This window comes from Botryllus schlosseri, chromosome 3 (assembly GCF_051294905.1).
Source record: "Botryllus schlosseri isolate E-star chromosome 3, Bs_hap1, whole genome shotgun sequence".
Lineage (NCBI taxonomy): Eukaryota > Metazoa > Chordata > Ascidiacea > Stolidobranchia > Styelidae > Botryllus > Botryllus schlosseri.
The window spans coordinates 993,288-1,008,388 of NC_137238.1; the positions used below are offsets into that span (position 1 = coordinate 993,288).

At 39.8% G+C, this 15,101-nt stretch overlaps 2 long non-coding RNA genes across 2 annotated transcripts in view; one reads left to right on the forward strand and one right to left on the reverse strand.

The window, feature by feature from the left end:
• LOC145435518 (uncharacterized) overlaps positions 1-15,101 on the forward strand; it is a 446,234-nt gene that overhangs the window by 382,096 nt on the left and 49,037 nt on the right. The window lies entirely within an intron of this gene.
• Positions 12,699-14,586, reverse strand: LOC145435474 (uncharacterized). The gene is made up of 2 exons (XR_013913856.1): positions 14,117-14,586; positions 12,699-12,880 (listed from the first exon to the last, which is right to left on the reverse strand). It is a non-coding gene; the product is annotated as an uncharacterized LOC145435474 (long non-coding RNA).

Here is a 15,101-nt window from a genome sequence, read left to right on the forward strand (position 1 = left end):
CGTTGCCGCCCCGATAACATCGCGTACCTCCGCGGTTTGACTCAGCCCCATTCTGCGTCATGGGAGAATGGTTCAAAGAGTCATTGCAATCATCACTTGGTTGCACTTGAACGCCAGCCATTTTCAATTCCGCCATTTGGTTCTCCATCCTAGCAAGTTGCTTACTTATCGACTCGATAAACTTCGTATCTTCCTCAGCTCTAGCCACGCGCAAATTTCCCTGTTTTTCCACACTTACTTCATTAGTTTGAATTGAGTTATTACCGGGATTCGACCCCCCATACAGCTCAACCGCGCGCTGACACATAGTATCAAAATCATCTCTATAATGTCCACGTAATGCGAAAGCGATGTCGGGCATGCAGTACTGCAAGAACACGTGACGCTTGAATCCCGCGATATACGGTGAATTATCGGCACCCGCACACTCATTAATCCGCGATCGCAACCTTCTGGAGTCAATTATACAACTACAAACATTCGCTCTGCGTTATATGGTTGCAATTCTTCGTCTCTTCTGAGTAGGCGCTTTTCGTTTGTCAATTCTTCTTGCGAGAACGTCGCGATGACTCTTGATGTATGTCCTCGTCACTGATTGCTGATTGATCCTTCTCACCGTCGTGCAAGGCGAATTTTAATCTTGATTGTCTTCGGCCGGTCGGTCTTGATTAATTGAACGTCGGAAGGTCAACCATATAACGCAGAGCGAATGTTTGTAGTTGTATAATTGACTCCAGAAGGTTGCGTTTACAATTCGCTGCGTGTTTCTTCCTTTGACGGACCGGCATAACCGCGCCGTACGGCCTTGTTGGCTGACGTACCACGACCTGTCTATTGCACACGTATTCGATGGATCACACCAGTGTTGCCACTCTACGTTTCCGGAAAAACACAAGATTGTGTCGTAAAAAAACACTAGATCGGCGACTAGATTACTAAATTGCAGGAAAAATTTGCCGTTTTCAAGTAACCATGATGATCAAGGTACAAATCCATAGATAAGAAGTGTTCCACACATGAATTCGATACATATGTATGATATACTGCATGATCATTCAACGAAAATTAATGAAACGAATTGATATACTGCAAGATTCATCAACGTAAATTATTGAAACGAATTCAACACAAGAAAAAATCAAATATTGTCGCTTTCGAATTGTACGGCATCATTAATATTATTTATCTTTCGATGGTACACCATCGATCAAAGAAAGTATATTTTGTGTGGCATATCGTTCTCACTACCGTACATCTTCAACCAAACAATGGGGAGGTGTCCATGTGCAGCATACTTCATTTCCATGCATGCACAGGCATGTGACAATGCCAAGAGATTCGTCATGAGCTTCCCCAGTAAAGGGAATTTTGATTCACCGAATCCATTGTGCACATATTTCAATCCAGCCAAAATTATGTTGGATGGCATTGACTGATAACCTGCAGCTCATTTTGCGAATTTGCCAAAGCAGACCATTCTTCTGACAAATCATTAAATTCAACAAATAATATCACAGAGGGAAATTGCACAGCTAGAAGAACGATTGATTCTATTTCTCTTTGTGTTGACAAGGCTGTTAACGGATTCAATACACTCAAGTCGGCAAATGAAAATCTTTCCCGAATCTGCAGAGTGAGTTCAACAAGAAACGACAAAGGATTTCACCGAAATCGCTTTTCATTTTTTCCGGTACATTCGCTTATAATTACGGATTCACAGCGCACCCTATTACGTAATGATTGCTTCTAACTGCACCACCACAAGGAATTGTTGAAAACAAACACAGCCAGAGACACCAAATCGCCCTATTAGCGATAAATTTAACGTATGATTTAGTTGGTATGTTCTTAGAATATTCCTTCTTCGCACGATTGCAGAAAAACACTAGATTAGCAAAATTGTGCGACAAAAAACACTAGAACACTAGGACGACCGAAAAAACACTAGATCTAGTGTTAAAACACTAGGAGTGGCGCCACTGGATCACACAGAAGAATATATTTTGTTTCTGTCTCCACGACTTGTAACTTTATTGCCAATCACGTACGGCCCAAAATGCAATATATTTTTCTCCCAATCAGCGAAATACTTATGAATGTCTATCGACTTCCGAATCAGCTAAATAATCATGAATGTATATCGACTTCCGAATCAGCTAATAATCACCAATGAATGCATCAATGTCTCTACGTGGTATTACACAGGTATATCTCGAACAGCCACGAGCGATTACATGCACCAAACATCGTACGATTTATTTCGTTATCTACGTTCACACGACAAATTATACGACTCACAAGGTATTATCAGGTTTCAGTTCAGGGAATTAAGTCCGTTCACAACACTCCCTATTGCTCAAATCTTAAAATGGCTTGAACAATATAGTATGTTAAAAATACCATGCCAGTAGAAACTGCTTTCATAATGAAAGATGTCGTGGGACGCAAAATAAGGGTCTGCGGGCCGCATAGGGCTATCCTTTGTGGTTGATCCAGTGGTGGCCTTACGATTAGGGGGGCCCTAGGCGAAACTTCCGGGCCCCCCCCCTTATCTACATTATCGCAACTTCTGGGGGGCTACGCCCCCCAGACCCCCCTTACTAACGCTGAACGAAGCTTTTATTGTTGTACACCTCGTATGCACTGTTCCGGTAGTACATTGTCTGTACATCATGATAAAACTGTAACCATATTAAATAATTATAATGCCATGCAAAAGTACTACTTGTCATATTTCAAAACAAGTGACTCAAGTGAACTATAGTGCGTGTCGAGACCCACCTATTTAGAAGAATTATGGGATGTAGCATGACATAATAGTATACCAAGGCAACTGCACGCCAAATAGACCATATCAAAATAAATCCAGAAAGCTGTCGGCTGACATTAGTAATAAGCCAGCACACCAAGAAGATTTTGTTGTATGATTAGGCATAGAGCAAAATGTGCGGCAACGTGGTACAACACCAGTAACACCACAGGAACATATCAGCACTGGTATAACCTGTGAAGAGCTAGTTCCACGATCAGTAAGAATATAGCTTTCAATACAACATCCATTGTGCACTCGAAGAATTTTCGGGTGCCACTTTTCAAGAGCACACCAAAGGGATTTAAACAGATTTAAAAGCAAAACCAAAAAGGCAAAGTATGATGCAACAATTAAAATTACAAACCATGACATTCACATTGTAACAATGGCAACAACAACAAACTTTGAAGTATACGGACATACGGTACTATAGTAGCAGCGCAATTTGTAAATAAACTGTTACACACACGAAACAACACTCACTAATGAGAAATTTGTAAGATATGGAGAAAATCTTTTTGTCTGTAAGAACTTGCCTGGTTGGATTAAACCTAAAAAGCCACAAATAGCATAGACAAAAGACCACTACAATCAAATACCATATACGTATTTGAAAGCACTGTTACATCATTCAAGTCATAAGGCATTATGGTTGTTGGGAAAACAGCATCATCCTCAATTTGTGCAGAAAATTCCTGAGCCGACATTGATTGTTAAAATATTTGTGTAGCAGTTCAAAATTTGCATTGTCATTTCTTTCCGAATCTGAACCACTTCCTTTTCTGAGATTCTGACTTACATTTAGCATGTACTCGCGGCATTGTAGCAGATACTTGACTAGAGTATGGTAATTAGGAAATACTGATGCAACAAATTACAACATAACTTTTAAATGAGTGACCAAACTCATCGTAGCTAATGAAGTGTACTGTTGTCAACTGACGAGTGCGCCTTACTTAATATGCTGTTTAGAGTTTACCGGGTCATATTTATATTGAACTGGTAGCCCATTTGAAGAATGTAATGGTCAAAATTGTCTTATGCAACACCTGATCTTAGGGCAAATCTTGGTTGCAGTCAAATCCGTGGAAAGTTGCATTTATTTTTCACTAAAGTTACACTAAAAAGGTATATTTATGGGTAAGTTCCTTGAAATTATTAAGGTATGAGATACTCGAATCGATGCGTATCCAAGGCACTGTCGCAAAACTCAGTGTTAGCGCCTTCGACAAAATCAATTGCCTGAAAAAATTGACCCAGTGGTAATATAATTTACGGCGGTCTAGCCTGAATGTGCGTCAAATCTGAAATGACCTCAAATTCAAACCACAGTGAAATAATCAAGCGATCTATTTACATATAGTACCAAATATTTCCAGTAAAAAGTGAGTTGCATGAAAAATCGAAAAGCTGCAAAAATTGCTTGAAAAATGAAGAAAAGTTACAATTTAAGATTCCTGCAAACAGCTTAAAACACCATACTACATAACCTTCGAGTATTTAGGAAGCTGCCAGACAAGAAATGAACAAATCTTGACAACCCTGAGAATGGATTTTCATTCAAAAAAGGCCTAATTCACAACAAATATGTTGAGTCATGAGAATGGCTCAGTAAACAACAATATATATGCTATAATAGCCTACATGCTTTCATTGGCTTTTCAAATGACTATTTCCTTTGATATTTTGGATATTCAGGCTCAGTGTGGACCGGCTTCATTAGAAATTAACATACCATATGAAAGCTGGCATCAAGAGCTAGCAAGTAGAATCTCACACAAACATATACTGGAAAATTTTGATGCACTGAAATATACACTGCTGCCACTAGGAAGTATATATTCAATAATAATTCATTACATGTTATAATATGACCTCACTGACATAAAATAGAAGTAAGCTCTTTTAACAAGCACAGAAATTCAATTATCGAATACCGTTTATAGTACCATATTCTACATCGGTAGGCCTGCATGTGTTTTCACGGTTATTCGCAAAATGATTACGAAAATTCGCATAAATGTGGGAGGGCGGGCCCTCATGAATTCTAAGTAAGCTCTTTTAGCGGGTGCAGAAATTTAATGATAGACTGTTTACGGTACCATATTCGACATCGGTAAATATATTTTCACGGTTATTCGCAAAATGATAACGAAAATTCGCATAAATGTAGGGGGGCCTCATAAAATCAAAGCAAGCTATTTAGCTGATGCAGAAATGTAATGATCGACTGCTGTTTACAGTACCAGATGCTACATGGGTACATATATTTTCACGGTTATTCGTAAAATGATAACCAAAAATCGCATAAATGAAGAAGGAAGGCCCTCATAAAATCAAAGTAAGCCATTTTAGCGGGTGCAGAAATTTAATAATTGACTACTGTTTACGGTATTATATTCTACAGGGGTACCTGTATTTTCACAGTTATTTGCAAAATGATAACATTCGCGTAAATGTAGGAGGGGGGCCCTTTAGCTACTGTCAAAATGGATAGAGATCATAAAATAAAAGTGAGCTCTTGCAACTAGTGCAGAAATTTAATGATCAACTACTGCTTACGGTACTATATTTTACATATGTAGGCAGTAGGCCTACATGTATTTTCACAGCTATTCGCTAAATGATAACTAAAATTTGCATAAATGTAGGAGGGGGGCCCCCCTATAAAATCAAAGTAAGCTCTTTTAGCGGGTTGACTACTGTTTACGGTATTATATTCTACATGGGTACATGTATTTTCGCAGTTATCTGCAAGATAATAACATTCGCGTAAATGTAGGAGGGGGGCCCTTTAACTAATGGCAAAATGGATAGAGATTATAAGATTGAAGTGAGCTCTCGCACCAAGTGCAGGAATTTAATGATCGACAATTGCTTACGGTACCATATTCTACATTGGTGCATGGATTTTTGTGGTTATTCGTAAAATGATAACTAAAAAATGTGGATTGATGTTTGACCCCTCTTTACGGTACAATACCAATATTCTTTATGGATACAAGGATTCCGCGGTTATTCGGAGAATGGTAATACTTGAAAAAAAGCGCGTAAACCGGAGAAATATATAGTTGAAAAAAGCGCGTAAACTGAGGAGGGGCCCCTCGAAAGCGCGTAAATCAACCAAAGTATATGAGGATGTTGTGGAGTCTTTTCTTGTCCTGTAGTAGAAGTTGAATTGGTTATGTGTATCAAGTTCGAAGTGATTGAGAAAATCAAAAACCTTATATAAAACTGCATGGTGTATATTGCACAAGAAAGAGTCGACTCTGTATATAGGAACATATATTAACAAGAAAGAGTAACAATAAAAACGTAAATAGTAATAACTAATGTCTAAATGTGAAGAAAACCAGATGTATGGTAATAGTAACGTCTATATAGCTCGAGGTTCTAAATTCCCTGCTATACAAAGTTGGTTATTAACCTAGGCATGGTATAAGGAAATAATTATATATTTAAAAAAAGAGATACGGTATCTAGAAATATCAACGTAAGACCTTAGTAGCTTTCACACTCTATTTAACGTCCACTTGCGAATGAATATAACTTTATTAGTTACACGAGCTTTCGGAGCGCTGCTCCTTCATCAGGTGTCAAAGTGAAAGTAACGCAAAAAGAGCAACGCAAAAATATTTTCAATTTGAACATATGCATATTATGACATCATAGGGAATGAGAAATTCTAGATACTGAAGTCGCGTACTCTATGACGTCATAGACACAAATATCAAGTTTTGATTTGAAATGCAAATAGTGAGTTGTGTGCCTAAAATCGGATTGGATAAGGTGTTTATATGCTAATTTGAAAAGAACAAAAAGTGCTAAGTCAAGCATTCATGGTGTAGTGAGACATACATCCTCTATCTATATTCAGCCCTTGTCGGAAAGTATCAAATTTGTCGATATATTTTTGTTCTGTAGCCTTGCGGAGAGTAGCGTCTTCCATGTTCCCGACCAATATATTGATAGTCATGTCGCTCTCCGAGTGCCCAGCGGAAGAAAAATGATCACCGACAGGCTTCGATTTGTTACCTTTCGAGATATCATGTCGGTGACCATTTACTCTCTTGTGGAGAGGTTGACTGGTTTCTCCTACGTTACGTAGGCTACGTACCATGCATTCGTACATCCTTTTCGACAGCGAATCAAATATACGACATTACTTGATTTACAAGTAAAATGGCCTTTGATGTTGTGCCGGGCGGGTCTTTTTGTAATCACGGTGCTGTGATTGAGAATAGCACACGTCTTGCATGATGGCTGTCCGCAATTTTCCACGCCATTTTCTCGTCTTGACCGAGGTAGCCTACTATTTACCAAAATGTTACGCAAGTTGCGTGGTTGCCGGATGGCTAAAATAGGTCTTCTCGGGAATACTTCATTGCATTTCGGATCGTTGATTAGTATTCGCTGATGTTTTCGTAAAATCTTACGGATCTTTTCTGCTCCCGGGAAATATGTAGTGACCAGCGGCACTCTGCGATCTTGTGTTTCCTCATTGTGATTTCGCCTGCAATCAAGGAGCTTCTCTCGTGGTACATTGAGGGCCCTTTTTATTTGATTCCTTATCAGCTGTTGATCGTAGCCAGATTTGATTAGTTCGTGTTTCAAAACTTCCAAATGTTCATTTTTGTCCTCTTTCTTCGAGCAAATTTTATGAATTCGAAGGGCTTGCTGTAGACTATTCCTTTTTTACAGTGTACTGGATGGAAACTGTGGTAGTTTAAAATCTTACCAGAGTCCGTTGGTTTACGGTAGAGTGACGTGAAAATGCGACCTTCCTAGATGTTGACAAGCGTGTCGAGGAATGAAACTGCAGTCATCGAGCTCTCCATGGTCAGACGAATGTTAGGGTGAAAGTCGTTTATTGAATCATGAAACTTTTTCAGTGACTGTTCTCCATGGGTCCATATCATGAAAATGTCGTCGATGTATCTCGTATAAAATATTGGCCGCAATGTTTGTGTATAGATAACTAACCTACGGATAGATAGCCAACAGCCGTCGTCACGCTTGCTTGCTCGGAGGAAAATACTGCTCAGCAATCTGAACTCAACGTAATTGCCAATCCCATAGCTGACGACCCGAGCGCTCAAATTGAACAAAGTTGATCTTATTTGAACGCTACTGTCGCACTGATTCCGAAAATATACATTCAAATCCGATCGGGGCAATGGAACCGCCTCGAAATACACCTCAAAGTCTGAAAATTGGCATTGTTCTGAACAATCGAGGACACGCAAGGGTTATTGTTATGGTCATTGTGGTGCGTCCATGCGATTGTCTGGAACAATGCCGATTTTCAGACTTTGAACGCTATTTCGGGCTGGTTCTTTTGCCTTGATGAAAGTTTAATGTATATTTTCGGAATCAGTGCGACAGTAGCTTTCTAATAATATCAACTTTGTTAAATTTGAGCGCTCGGGTCGTCAGCTATGGGATTGGCAATTACGTTGAGTTCAGGTTGCCGAGCAGTATTTTCCTCCGAGCAAGCAAGCGTGACGACGGCTGTTGGCTATCTATCCGTAGGTTAGTTATCTATAGTTTGTGTCTCCATGAAATCTTCCTCAAAATGATGCATGAAAAGATTTGCGTATTGCGGAGCAAATTTCGTGCCCATTGCCGTTCCTTGAAGCTGTAGAAAGATCTCTTCGTTGAATTCGAACGTGTTGTGAGTTAACGTGAAGCCGATAAGTTCCATGATGCTTTTCTTTAAAGGATGTCCAATTTCTGCAAGAGATCTCTCCACAGCCTCCATGCCATCCTTATGAGGAATACTTGTATACAGGGATGATACGTCCATGGTGACTAATATCGTTCCTGATACTAAGTGATTGACATTCATGAGTTTGTTCAAAAAGTCCGTGGTGTCACGACAAAAACTTGGTGTGCTTTTCACCAACGGTTTAAGGTGTTTTTCCACGTATCCAGATATGTCTTCCGTTATAGTTTTGTTGCATGACACGATGGGGCGTCCAGGAATATTCTCTTTGTGCAACTTCGGTTGAAGATAGAAGCGGCCAAGAGAGGGATCAGACGGGATATTGATCTTTGATTTCTCGTCTTCTTCCATATCCAAGTATTTTATAATTTTCTTTAATCGTTTCGTGTGTTCTTTCGTTGGGTCACAATATAGTTTCTGATACGACACGGAGTCGTTCAACTGTCTGTAGCCTTCTTCTAAATAGTCTTTCAGGTCCATGACGACTACTTTTCCTCCTTTATCAGCAGGCTTGATTACGATGCTCTCTTCCTGTTTGAGTTCTGTGATTGCCTTTTTCTGCTCCTTCGTAAGATTTTCGTTGTAGTTTCTGTTGAGGTGTTTCGACTTACTAATGAATGTAGCGTTAATTTGGTTGTGGAAACTTTCTAGATATTTGTCCAAATTGTTGTTTTCGCTGTGAGGTGGCCTCCATCTTATGTTATTCTTGGGCTTCTTGTTAATAATTTGTTCAGTTATCTCGTTTCCATTCTGAGAAGCTTCAATTTCCGGATTGACATCGTAAAAATGGTACTTGTTCCTCATTCTTCTGTCGAATTCATCGGCGTCTCCAGCTAACTCGTAAGGATCTAGTTTTTGAGTAAGGCAGAATTTCAAATTAAGACTGAGAACATCGATTTGAGACTGCGTCAAGGTTTTGCTAGACAGGTTAGCAACGGCTATATCCGATTTATTACTTTTAGCTGTGGCGCCCGGTGGCAGTGAAATTTCGGATTTTTCCCTTTCCATTACCAATTGCGTGATTTTTTTCTCTTTTTGAAGTATCATACCTTTGACTTCGTTTGTCGAAATTTGTCAAGTAATCAAGTAATACGGTATGTAGCACTAGTGGTTAAATGGTATATGATGTGAAACGTATTTGAAAAAAAAATCTTCAAAATGGTATATTATATACAGTTCAATTTTATTTCCACGGAGTGATAAATTTCTTCTTGACTTTCTTGTTCCTCATTGGTTGTTGAATATTGTTTTAATTTCCTCCTAGAGCTGTAACCGATTTGGAAGGGGAACGGATAGGAGGGTTGGGTAATGCGCCGAATATGTTTGCGTCGTCTTCGAAATCGATGGATGGTGTTTTGGAGGTAGTGGGGTTCCGAATTGGTTCGATGGTAGCGGGTGAGTTCGGTGGTAATTATGCCGGTGTAAGTGTGGGAGGGGTGGTTGGAGTTGAAAGGGATGCAGGATTAGAGGGAGGCGGGTTTGAAATGAGTATTGTAGCCGATCAATCCCTTTTTTAGGGTTCTTGTATCAAATCGGAGGGTGAGGTCGAGTAAATGGTTGCGGATGGGGTTGCATTCGAAGGTAATTTTGAAATGTTTAGGGTAAATTTGGATGATGTATTGGTTAACGTAGGGCAGGTGGGATGGGTTGGTGCAGGTAATAATTATTCCGTCGACTAGATAACGACGGAACAAGCGGCCAGGTCTCCAAATCTCCACAACCTGGCCGCTTGTTCCGTCGTTATCAAATTTTCTTCAAAAATGGCGAGGGTGAGGTCACCGGATTGGGCGAAGTAATAACTGCCCATTGCTAATCCATATTTATGAATGTACAGGTTATCAGCAGAGGAGAAGTAGCAAAGGTCTTGGCAAAAGAGGAAAAGATCGATAGCAAAGCTGGAGATTGGATGTGGGATAGTGATGGTGCTTTTAAGCTGATTAAAGGCATACATGACGTCCTCATTTCTTATGTTTGTGTATAAGGATTCGAAATCAAAGGTAACAATTTGGCTGTTGAACGGCGCGCTGGTAATCGTCGTGTTATCGAGAGCGGCTGCGATGTCATAGCTGTTCTTTGTTAGTGTGGGTGTAATGGCATGGCTCTCGAGGTGTTCGATGTAACCGTTCTTCCACTCTGTCAGGATATTGCCTAAAAGTTTGCCGGGTTCTACAGTAATCCAAGAGTGAGCCGAAATTATGGGTCTGCCTTTCAGTTTTGTTCGTCTTTATGATTGAATGGTCCTAGTTCCAATTTATGGGGTTTGGGTGAAAGGTTGAAAAGAGGGATGAGACAGTTTTCTTTAGTTCTAAGTTCTAAAAACGCAACGTTCTGCATGTGTCTCAGTAATAGTTTTCTTATCACTGAGGGCCTTATCTAACATTGTTTCTAAGCAAAGTTGAATAGGGGTGTAAATGTCTAACGGATTCATTAATGTACCAGTTGGTCGAATTAAAGCAGGATCCTAAATATTAATAACTAAGGCCCGTATTTAAGAACACCACTCGGTGCTCAAACATCGCTTGAGTGCCTCAAACAATAATAAATGGTATTCAATAACGTAACTCAAATCTCAAGTTTAAGGTCGGTTTGAGGCACGCATTCTTGAGTATGAGTTTCTTGTGAGAACTCACGGTATTCTAGGAGACTCAGAATCTGCATACTTGAGGTTATTTCGCTGAGTTTGAGCACTTTTTTCAAGTTTGATCATAGGGAAGCTTGAACTAGACTTGTTAGCTCTCTGACTGATAGTGGACATTGCAAGTGAATGTAGTCGTTCTCGTAGGAGAACCCAAAGAGAGAAGGAGTTGCTGCATTCTCTCGTAGACAACTTTATGGGGGTTGTCGAATCGAAAAAAGTGATGCCAAATCAATCCAACATAAGAATGAAGCTTGGGAGAAGATCAGTAAAGAATACAATGCTATGCCTGATGTGCAGAAGTTGACAGTCATACAACTAAAAAAACTATGGCAGAACATGAAGACCAGAGCAAAATCTGATATCTCTCGGGAGCGCACGGCAACGAAAGCTACCGGGGGAGGTCCACCTCCACCCGAAGTTGATGAGATTTCTAAAAAAATCTATAGCGCAATTCCGTCACAGTTTGACCCTTTGCCGAATGACTTTGATGGTGATTTTAGCGGTTCTACCCAAAATGTCCAAGGGGTCATAATCCATGTGTCGGATGCAGAGTGTATGCCTTGTATGGATAGTACAGACATGGACAGCAGTTCTGTATCCAACTCTGGTGAGGTTCCTATCATTACAACCGCAGGGAGTAATGTTATCCTCAATAGTACAATGATATCTCAACAAGAAAATGCTAGCTTATCGGGATCTACTCAGCATACCAAGAAAAAATTGAAAGCACAAAACGAGGTCAATGATTTTATTTTGAGGAGTTTATCCGAGCAGCATGAGGCGAAAATGAAACAAATAGACCTGCAGATAGAACAACAAAAACAGGAACAAGAAGTTAAAATGGAGAAATACAAAGCTGAAATGAAGTTTCTTAAGGAGGAACACAAAGCAAGAATGGAAATTTTCAAAAGGAAAGCAGAAAACCTAAATAACTGAAGCCTGTACCAAATTTTCATTGTGACGGCATGTTATGACAGATCATAATCAATACAGAATTTTGATGAGTGGTGATTGTAGCCGCCGTACGGCCCCAAGGTGTCGCTGTGGCTCTTTCACACTCCCGCCGAACAAGGAAGTGGACCCAGTGTCATTGTTACCTCACAGCGGTAACTAGGTCTGACGTAGCGTGGTGCAATTCACTGTTTAGTGCACGTGCGTTAGTGGTAGGATCGCTTTGGCATTAGTTCAGTTAATGGAATAGGAATAGTTAGGTTTATTGCATTGCTAGAATAGGGCTAGGTTAGGTCAATTCATTCATTGTCTCACTGTTTTGATATCTCGTTACAGTCAAAGTAAATCTATAAATAAAATAAACTAAAAAACCCGGAAGACACATTGTCAAGTAAGATGCTTTGTATTTGATTAGCTTAGTACGTACTTGCCAATGCTGATTGTATTTCATTTTTAATAGAAAACACGCACCAACAAAGCGAGTCTTTTTCTCTGTGCCGAAAGGGAATATAAGCAGCCAGATATTTCAATCCACCCTGTGGCGCGATCTGCGGGTTGCGGCTACAGTGATCAATAATCATGTTACGGTAAGAAATATGGGTTTAGAAAAGACAAGATTCTGTTTCTTTGTGCAGAGATGAAATGGTTGCGGACTATTTCTTGTCGACAAGCTGCTCCGTTGTGATCGCTGTCAGGTACATGTGTAACAGGTACTTTCTCAGATACTTGACTAGAAGGATCAAGTTCGATGGATCTAAATAGAAATTCAAGTTTAGATATAGATGTGCACTGGTTTAGTGGTATGTGTCAAGGAGTTAAGACTTGAGCCCGGGTTAGTTAAGCAAAATCAGTTTACACTCCTCAGGTATGACGAAATAGCTTAGACGCTAAATACACTTTAACACTTTATCGGAGTTGACTATCAAATGGCAAGATCTATCTTCGTGGCAACCCAGAATGAACATTGACACTACTAATTGTTATCGATAGGATTGAAAGGGTGTCTAGTAAGATTGCTTAGTGATAAACTTGTCAGGTTTCCTATAAAAACGCTACACACCAAATTTGGGCCAATTACGACCAGTAAAGGGCGTGCAATCCTGAATTGAAATTTCGACCATTTTTGAATTTATAGTATTTACAGTGGCAAATTTCGACACTCCGATGTGATCAAACTTCGTGTTCCAAGCATGACTGAAGGGAAAGTGATGTTTTTTTCACATATTTGCATCTTGATACTGGCCTGTTATAGCGTGGAGATAATGAAATTCCTGATTAATGAAAAATTTGACACTGATTTGCTGGAAATGAGTCAACAAAATTGAAATAGTCTCGCTTAAACGATGGTGATATATTAGCAAATAAAATACTTTTAAGGCTGAAATCGTGCACTACGAAGAGAAAATGAACCGAGGCACAGGTAAAATACAGCAAAATATATTTCCCAGGTTAATATCGATGCCCGAAAGTATCTTTTGTAGTGCCGATGTAGATTTGACGACGTTGTGGCTTTTTTCTTCGTAATACGTTATGATATTTGCTTTACACGATTCCTATATGCCTCTACAAGGGGGATTACTAATGCTAAGACATTATTTTCGAATTTTAGCCGACCTGCATCTTCATAGGGCAGGTATATGTACCGTAGTGAACCATAGTGTTTAGTTCAGTTATGCCATGATTTCAAGTAACATCATTGAAACATTCAACATAACTGGTTTTTATTTCGCAATGTAGAACAAGTACGTTTGGCCAACAAAACTCGAGTAGAAGGTAGGTAGAATTCACCACTTGATTACATTGTGCAAGTATAGGCAATACCCAATTAAGTATGGTACTCCTAAAACAGTAGCTACTTTGTTACGGACCAGTGACCACTTCTCATTTGTATGCATGCACCCTTTGGCATACTGCCATCATTCTGCCTAGCCACCTAGCATATTTTTAACATTGACAAGAATTCAAACGGTGGAAACATAGTTGTTTTTACCTGGTACGTCTAGCATAGTTGTACAGTATGGCTGTAGCCACAACGATCCCCATGGTGGTGGAAACTTTTGTTCGTATACCCAGTGATAGGCAAGGAAAAACCCTCTTCCAGACTCCAAAGGTCCTCTCAATTGTGATCCTGGCCTTGATGAGCGGTTTGTTGAATTTTCTCTCGCCAACATTTTGTGGAGCCAAAAATGGGGTCATAAGATATGGTTTGCAACCATACCCATTGTCACCCACTAGCATACCATCATTATATTGTCCATTTTCAAAACACTGCCTCAAGTTTGAATTCAAAAATATACGCGAGTCATGTACAGAACCCCTCCAACGTGCCACTACATTGGTGAACAACATATCGGAGTTGCAGACGGCTTGAACATTTAGGGAAAAAAATCTCTTCCTATTTCTGAAGAGTTCGGCATCTTCACCGCCGGGAGATTGAATTTTTATATGAGTGCAATCAATTGCACCAATGATGCCAGGAAAGCTCCCCAAAAAAGCCCGATCCTGCTAACTGTTGGCTGCGAGACTCCTTCAAGGTCTCCAGTGACGACTTGGAAGCTTCCAGTTGCATAAAACCTGAGCACGGCTAGGAATTTCAAGATAGGTGGCAGTGGTTGACCTCGATCAGTAACCGAGATAAGGTCTGCCATCATTCCATGAATCCAACAACTGCCATCTTTGTTAAGCGATATCTTTCAGTAAATTTCTCATCAGAAAACGTCTCCATCGGGTTGGTATAATCTAGCAAATATTTTCTTATGGCAGGTGCGCGGCAGGTGGTAAGATATTGGTTGACAATTTCTTGCAAATCTAGTGTATCGAGGAAATCCATCTGTATAAATGAAAAGTATTCGGATATCTGTCAAGTCATCTTTATTACCAGGTCCACCATAATCATTAGAGTATATTTTGATGGCAGCTATAATTGTTTGTAGAATTTACAGATATTATAATGCCATATGCTCCCCAAAAAAGCC